The sequence below is a fragment of the Arachis ipaensis genome, chromosome B2 (assembly GCF_059453495.1).
Source record: "Arachis ipaensis isolate K30076 ecotype BB chromosome B2, ASM5945349v1, whole genome shotgun sequence".
Taxonomy (NCBI): domain Eukaryota; kingdom Viridiplantae; phylum Streptophyta; class Magnoliopsida; order Fabales; family Fabaceae; genus Arachis; species Arachis ipaensis.
Window position 1 is genome coordinate 16,157,722 of NC_142437.1, and position 9,201 is coordinate 16,166,922.

General features: G+C 33.6%; 1 pseudogene; it reads left to right on the forward strand.

Moving 5' to 3' along the window:
* The first annotated feature begins 3,316 nt into the window (after positions 1-3,316).
* On the forward strand, positions 3,317-4,467 carry LOC148573127 (uncharacterized; annotated as a pseudogene).
* Positions 4,468-9,201: the final 4,734 nt, after the last annotated feature.

The window sequence follows — 9,201 nt, forward strand, 5'->3', positions numbered from 1 at the left end:
TTCAACTCTTCTTATTGATAAGAAAAAGGCATGTTTTAGTGATTTTCTTTTTTAGAAACCTATACGAGAGGAAAGGCAGAATATAAGAAGAAAAGCAAAAAATAATTCTTATGTTATTTGAGCTTTAATTATTTGTTCTTTCTTCGATTTGAAATTCTTGGTTAGTTTGGTTAGTAAAGTTTGGAATTGAAGTTTCGTTTGTTTTGGAGTAAAATTGGTTTAGGGTTTTTGATATTTGTCTTTGTTTTTAAATTGATATTTTATAATTTTGTTGATTATTATAGTAAAATTTTACTATGTATGGTTGTAATAAGAATTAGATATAAATTTCATTGCATCTAGAAATTGAATTAAGATATATGGTAATGTTCTTTTTTTCATTTTAAATATTTTGATGCTATAATTACACGAGACAAATTAAAAAATTTCTTATGTATCTTATTATCTATTTTTTATTTTAAAAATATCTTGATTCGAATTTCTATTTTTTCATTGCTTATAAAATTTACAAGTAAATAAATAAAAGTATACATAAAATATTTTAGGGTGGACAAATCTCCAATCAATCGAAATACTCATCATATTCTCAAAAAATTGATAACAATAAATAAAAGTAACACGCTGTTAGTAGAACTCTATTTCCATTAAATTTAGTATTACGTAGCTGTATAACGTGATAAGGTAAACTTTTTAGTGAGGTTTAGATAAAAATAACCTAATTTAACAAATTAAAAAATCTCAAATAAAATTAGGTGCTCTAATTATACACCACTTTAATAAGTTATACAAGCTCATCAAATCTAACATCCCCAAACCAATATACAAATCAATTATCAATTATCAATGTCTTTTGACTACTAATTTTGAATTCATCCTAACAATCAACTTCAACATCACTTTTATATTGGAGTCATACTTACTTCTCTTTTCACTTATATTTGCTTTATCTTTCCATAGTTATGGTGTAATAAGCTATCATAAAAATGACCTTCTATCTGAGTATTCATCTTTAAGTTTATCGGTCCAATAAAATAGTTACATCTCATCTCTACTTTTTACTCCACATAAGATTAGATGAAGGAAGAATGAATCAATATCAAACAAAATTTTTATTAACAGTGGAGACATAACGATTATTGTACACATACCTTATAATTCGGATATCGTAAGAACTATCTATCTGGATTCTTCACTGTTCATGACTTTAGCAGCACAACATTTATGCCATGATAGCATTATTTATCACTATTAAAAGGGTGTTTTTTCTTATTTTTTTTAGCCACACCTCTAATGAAAGACCCACTGGTATATATCACTAAAGTTATTCTCCTAATATAATAGTCTCAATTTACCGTTAGACCTAGAGTGAACTTCACCTTTCATTCTTCAATTTTGCAAGCCACTATAATTGGAGTAAGAGATAGAGTTCCTTCAAAAACTAGGACACTTAATTTTATTTGGGATTTTTATTTTTTTCAATTTAATAAATTGTATTATTTTTATATAAGTCTCACTTAAGAATCTACTTTGTTACGCTATACAACTATTTAACGGAAATAGAACTCTACTAACAATATGTCATTTTTATCCATGTTATCAATCTTTTTGAGAATACATTGAATATTTTGATTGATTGAGATATATATTTGTCCACCCAAAAATTTTTTATGTATACTTTTATACATTTATTCTAAAATCTAAGGTATTTCTGCCTTCCAAATCTAAGACATCAAAATCAGAATGGAAAACATATATATTTAACCTTATATAGTTCTAGCTTAAGTTTTAAACTTCTTTTCAAAATCGCCGAGAACTTTTCATATGTTGAATTCAAACAATTAATTATTTTAATTCAAAGTCAACTCAGAAACCATTTTTCTCATTCTAAAGTCTAAATCAAAATCTACCCGTATGATACTGCTTTGGCAGCACGCAACCTTATATATGTATGTGTTACATTGATCATTTCAATTAAGATATCTCACAAATTAAACTCTGATTTAATATATATACCAATCAATAAGCTTTTTGCCTTAGCTTTCAAGCCATCAAGATTAGACAACATAAGATACATATATACGAGGAACTCATCATGTCATCATCATTCTCTAACAATTATAGGAGGTTCGTGTTGATAGCTATGGTGATGGTGTTGGTGATTTTGATTGGTTCTCCTAAATATGGAGAAGCATGGAGGCCATTACTACAACATGGGTTCATGCAAATGCTTCCAAAAGGACCTCCAAACCCCTCAACCGGGGGTGATACTAATGGTGATCGATAACCTAGTTTTTCTTTTATTGTTTTTCCAAAAATAAAGTGTCCCTTTTTTCTTAGTGGAACTTCTATCTTCCTTTTTTACATGTATACCTCATTCCTTAAATAATGAAAGAATTATTACAAGGCCAAAGAGCAAGGAAAAGATACGTGCCAAGTTTTTTTGTTTTAATTTGATTCTTTTGGTGGAGATCCCCTGTTTTAGTTTCTTTAGGTGATGTTGGTTGTGAAATGAAAATAATGAAAACGATGAGAATAGTACAGACTACCCTTACTTCATGTTCAATACTTAAAAAAAAAAAAATTACTTTTAGTGATAATTTATTTTGCTTTTAACAATAATTAAAATAGTTGCTAACACATTTACAAATAATTAAATATTAATCATCTTATATTTGTATTTTAAAAAATTTTAGTATAACAATTATTTATAAATATCATTTTAATAGCAACAAAAAATCTATAACTTTTAATCATCATTTTCTCGACAATTTATATTGTCACTAAAAATAATTTTAAATTTATAATGTTATTCGCTTTTTGTTATCGTTATTATTACTACTAAAACTTTTAAGATTTTGTTTAAATTACATTATTGTACCCATTATTTAGAGAGATTCTATTAGTTTGAGTTTTAATATGAAGTAAAAAAAAATTGTTCTATATATACTAAAATACAAAATCAATCACTATATATTTGTGTATATTTGTACATATTAATTTATATATATTCTATTAGATAGCTGATTAATTGCAATTTAAAAGATTTTGGCTAAAGTTATTGTACCAAAAAAAAAACGTGATGGAATACTCTAGTAGGGTTTCATCACAAAAAGAAGAAGATCTGGTCGAACGAAGTACAAAAAAAGTTAAAATTCAGGATGAGGTGGACTTCAATCAACCGGTAGATCCTATGGACACTTCAGTTATGGGTGATCCCCATGAACCAGTGGTTTCGAAACTTGCTTACAAGGAAGCGCTCTTGGCTATCATCGGATACTGCCTTGAAAGGATACCAAAAATGGGGCTTGCTGATGATATGGTGGAGGGCAATCCTAACCCCAAAGATCGATGGTATAAAGAGGACAATGATCAATAGGAGACTACAAAAGAATTTGACCCTTGTCCGACTATTCATGTTTCTAAGAAAGAGTTTGAAGAATGGTGCAAACCTTGGAAGAATGCCCTCATTGTGAAGTTGCTGGGCAAGAGGGTTGGTTTGGCCTTCATGGAACAACATATAAAAAGAGATTGGGTAAGAAAAGGAACCATTGATGTTATTGATATGGATCGTGACTACTTTCTTATTCATTTTTTAAATGACGAGGACTATTCTCATACGTTTATGGAAGGACCGTGGATGATAGCCATGCCTTATTGTCCAAAGATGGAGGCCCTTCTTCCTCACATCAGAGAATGTGGTTTGAAAGATTGTTGTATGGGTTTGTATCCCAAACTTGCCTATAGAACTCTATAATCAGCGATTTCTTTAGAGGGAGGGTTCTACTATTGGCCATATGCTCAAAATAGATCGTGCGACTTCTGTACACTCAAGGGAAAAGTTCACGAGAATTTGCGTGGAAACCGATCTAACCAAGAAACTAGTGCTCCGCATTTCTGTTCTGGAAAGCGAATTGAACATTAAGTATGAAGGACTCTATTAAATTTGTTTCTCTTGTGGGAAGTACGGCCATCGTTAAGAATCTTGCTACAAAAATCTTGAAACTAAGGCATCGACACACCAAGCCAACTCCGGTGATGATGAAAACTCCGATGAAGGGAATACTGTTATTGGGGAAGGTGACCAAAATAGAAAGAATAATGAGGAATTAATGTCCGGGATGCTAACACTAATGCCACGTCCAATTTCGGACTATGGATGTTGGTTAAGAGGTCAATTAGGACAAAGAAAGATATTTCTTTCCAAAAAAGAAAAAGGGATCTCTTAATGAGTATGATTTCTTGGCAAATATAGCAAAGGATGGAGATCCAGAGCCCAATTTTGTGGAAGGGAGGTCCCGTTTCAATGCATTTTACGAAGAAGGTGAGGAAGAGGCCAAAAAGGGTACTATGGAAGAGCTTAAAGACCAAACTGATTATGAGCTCCAGGTTATCAAGGCCCAAACTATTTTTGAGAAGGGACATACCTACCATAAAAAATCCCCCAAGTTTGATGCTCCTAATTATTGAACATGTCATAAAAAAAGGCCCAATTGTAAAGAATGGGGCTGCAAAAAATGAGAAACCCATAATCACTAAAGCTAAAAATCATGGAAAACAAGTAGCTAATACTCTTGAAGTTCCTGATGTGTCCCCTCCCCCATATCGCGTAGTAGGAAACCGAAATGGTGATGCTTGATAATATGCGTCGGTTACAGCAAGAACGAAATGATTCCTTCTTGGTGACAAAGGAGTCCAGTAAGGTGCTGGAGTATCATATTGAGAAAACGGATCTCTCCATTCAATGGTTGGGAGCGAGCTCCTCTTCGGGTGGTGCTATGAAGGAGAAGGCAATCAATAGCCAACAAGGTAGACCTCCTGATGTTCATATGATGGTGTCGTCAGTGAGCAAGAATAAAGAGGGAAGCTCTTCCTGAGACCGCAACAGTCTGAAGCAAAGGGCGAATGCCCAACAATGATTTCTAGGTTTTCCATAACCTTCCTCTCCTTTTTTGGTCTTATGGTATTATCAGTTGGAATTGTAGAGGTGTTAGCTTGAAATCTTTTTCCACTCTTATTAAAGATTTAAGACGTGAATTTGATGCAAATTTTTTACTTCTCTTTGAAACTCATATTAGTGGAGATTGGGGTTTGGAAGTCAGAAATAAATTGGAGTTTGAGAGTTGTTTTGTTGAAGATGTTGTTGGACATTCTGGTGGTATTTGGGCTCTTTGGGATTCGAGTACTTGGAAAGTTGATATTCTGGGTCATAATAGACAATATGTTCATTTATTGGTATCTTATAATAACTCTGCTCCTTGGCTTCTTACTGTATATGGAAGCCCCTAAAAGGTTAACAGAAAATTGCTTTGGAATAGCTTGAGTCTTTTGTCGGAAAATACTAATCATCCCTGGTGTGTGATTGGCGATTTCAATGCCACCCTCCATGATCATGAGAGGCGGGGCGGTGCCACTAAGATTGAGTCGGCGCTTACTCTAATTTTCGCAATTGCATTTTTTACTGTGGCCTGATTGATCTAGGGTTTGTTGAATGACCCTTTATTTGGAAGAGAGGTAACTTGGTGGTTAGATTGGACAGAGCTTTTGGCAATTTGGATTGGCAAATAAACTTTTTAGATGCTTGTATTAAACATCTTCCTATGTTGAAGTCTGATCATGCTCCCCTCTGCCTTAAGCTTTATTCTAATTTTGTGGTCAATAAATGAAAAATGTCTTTTCGCTTTGTTGCGGCTTGGTTAACTCACCTGAATTTTGACAGCATGGTTTGAGATTGTTGGAAGGTTGAGGCTTCTTGGACAGCTAGTGTCAATGATTTCCAGCGTGCTCTTAAAGATTGGAACAATATAGTATTTGGTGATATTTTTAAAAGAAAAATAAGAATTCTTCATAAGTTTCAGGGTATTGCAAATTGTCTTGCTAACAGCACTAACCAGTATCTTGAAGATATGCAATTTCAATTGTGTAAAGATTATAAAAAAATTCTTACTTAAGAGAAATTGTTATGGTACCAAAAATCTAAGAGCAACTGGATTAATTTTGGGGACCGCAATACAAGATTTTTCCATGGGTATACTATGATTCGAAGGAGAAGAAGTAAAGTTCTTATCCTCCAACAAGAGAATGGTTTGTAGATCACAAAAAAGAATGATATGGAGCAGCATGCCTTTGCCTTTTTTGCCAAATTGTATCCAGACACCCATGATAACCCTCCCTACATTCTTCGTAAAGACTTTTTGCCTCTAAATGAGACTGAGGTTAATATTCTCGGCTATCATGTGACGCATCAGGAGATTAAGGATGCTTTTTTTGGTATGGGAAGCCTAAAAGCCCCTGTAAAGGATGGTATTCAAGCTATTTTTTATCAGCAATAATGGAATAAAGTTAGGCCTGACCTTTGTAACCTGGTGCAGAGTATTTTTCACATCCGATCAGTGTTGAGGACTTTAATGAAATGTTCATCACGCTTATACTCAAGGTTAACTTTGTTTCTAATCTAAGACAGATGAGACCTATAAGTCTGTGCAACATTTCATACAAGGTTATTACCAAAATTCTTGCCAGCCTCAGGATTATGGAGAAATTGGTTGGTCCTACTTAATACAACTTTGAACCAGGAAGACAAGGTTCTGACAACATCATCATTGCTTAGGAAGGCATCCATTCGATGAGAAATAAAAAAGGAAAGTAAGACTAGATGGCTATCAAGATCGACCTTGAGAAGGCCTATGATAAACTTAAATGGTCTTTTGTTAGGGACACTTTAATTGACATTGGACTTCCCTCACATACCATTGAGCTTATTATGGCTTGTATTTCTATGGCTAGAATGAGAATTCTCTTGAATGGAGAAGAGCTGGAGGAGTTTAAAACAACTAGGGATGTTTGGCAGGGTGATTCTATTTTCTCTTACATTTTTGTCTTGTGCATTGAGCGTCTCTCACAATTCATTAACTGTGCTATGAATTATGGGTTCTGGAAGCCTGTTTATATTAAGAGAAGAGGGCCGTCTTTATCACACCTTTGTTTCATGGACGACTTGATTCTTTTTGCTGAAGCTAGTATGGAGTAAGCTAGTGTCATTAATAGATGTCTAAGTACCTTTTGTGAGAGTTCCAGGCAAAAGGTCAGTCAGAAAAAAATACGTGTTTTCTTCTCTAAAAATGTTGGAAGCCCAGTCAGAGAGGAGATCAGTGAAATTTTGGGTTTCACCAGAACTGACAATCTAGGAAAGTACCTTATTATGGATTAGCAAAAGAAAAAAAAAATGGGGGCTTGGGTGTTTGCCATGCCATGCTCTTAATAAGGCTTTCATGATGAGGGTTGGCTAAGGGCTTATTGAGAAGAAGGATACCATGTGGACAAGGGTATTGCGATCCAAATATGATGGAGGTGATGACACTATTCCTCGGGTAGGAAGAAAGCAAAGCAACTCGAACCTCTGGAAAGGAGTATGCGCTAATTGGGAGAATGTCACTAAAAATACCATTTGGCAGGTTGGCAATGGTAAAAGCATGAAATATAACTAGGTCCTAATTTAGAAAGTTTGGATATGCATGTTAATCAGGTAAGCAATAGAAGCATTGATTATTCTAGTAACCTTACGGATTTTTTTTCTCTATTTCAGGGGATTAGGACACTGACAAAGTCAAAGAATGGCTCCCAGATGATGTAGTCAGCAAGATTGTTGCGATTCCTCTGCCATTTCCTTGGAAAGATAAAGACCATATTACGTGGGCTCTCACCTCGGATGGATGCTTCAAACTCAAATATGCTTATTAAGATATCCAGAATACCCCTGACAGCTCCAGCAATATTTTTCATCCTTGTTTGGAGTTGGAAAGGACCTGAACGAGAGTGTTTATTCCTTTGGCTTATTGCTCATGACTCCATTCTTACAAATGCAAAAAGGAAGAGGCGCCATCTTAACAATGACGATCGTTATCTCCGGTGTAGAAACGATGTTGAATCCACTCTCCATGTCATTCGAGACTATTTTTTTGCTAGGAACGTTTGGTGAAACCTCCTACTTGCCGATCAATTCCGACATTTTCTAAATTCTGATATGTTGAACTGGCTGCAAAGCAATCTCTTAAAAAGATCAAAGTGGTCAAACCTATTTGGCATTGCAGCATCTCACCTTTGGTTTTGTCGTAGTAAGCTTGTTTTTGAAGATATGTTGATTTCTGCCGCTACAACTCTTATCCAAATTAAAGCTAGGCATGAAGAATATCTATATGTTATGAATGTGCATTGGAGGCAGAAGCATAATAAGTCAGCTGCTAGTACCTTTATCCGTTGGCTTCCTCCTCATGAGAATGAAATTAAGCTTAATGTTGATGGTTCCTTTTTTAATAACTAGAATAGTGTGGCATGCAGTGGAGTGTTTAGAGATCACTTGGAGAGATATATCATTGGTTTTTCTTTCAACTTGGGTAGCTATTCTATTATGCAGGAGGAAATATGAGGGGTTGTGTGCGGTCTCCAGATTGCCATGGCCAATAATTTCAAGCGGCTTGTTATTGAAACGGATTCCTCCTCTGTCTTTGAGTTTGTAAGAAATGGTTGTACTACAAGTCATTCTTGTGCATCGATTCTTGCTGATATTAACACTCATACCCAATAGCTTAATGTTTTCGAATGGTCATATACGTACTCTTAGAGAAGCAAATTATGTTGCTGATACGCTTGCTAAAAAGGGACAGACCCTCCTCTTTGGCCTTTATATTTTTGATGTTCTTCCTCCCGATATTAGCTTATTAGTTCTGTATTTAAATTGTTTTGGCATTTTGCATCCTAGAGGCTTTTAGTTCTGTTTTATTGTATTTATTTTTTTCTCTTCGCTCGGAGTCTTTAACTCTCCTAACTCATAAAAAAAATATTAATTTATATATTTTTTAACAAAATAATCAGTTATTAAAATAATTAAATTTATAATAATAAAATAATTAAATCTATGATAAATGAATAATCAAATTTGATTGCAGATATAATAATAATTGTTTTTATTAAATTCTGAATTTATATTTTCGTATGCCGAGGTTGATTAGTTAATAGTATGATGTATAATAGGTGTTCAAATAACACTGTATGCATGGATACAAATATATATAATTCCACTAAAATAGTAGATGTAAAAAAAAATATAAAAATATTTTATATAATTAAAAATTAATCATAAAATTAATTATTATATATAATATAATTAATTAATAATTAATTTTTTTACGTACATATAATATAGTT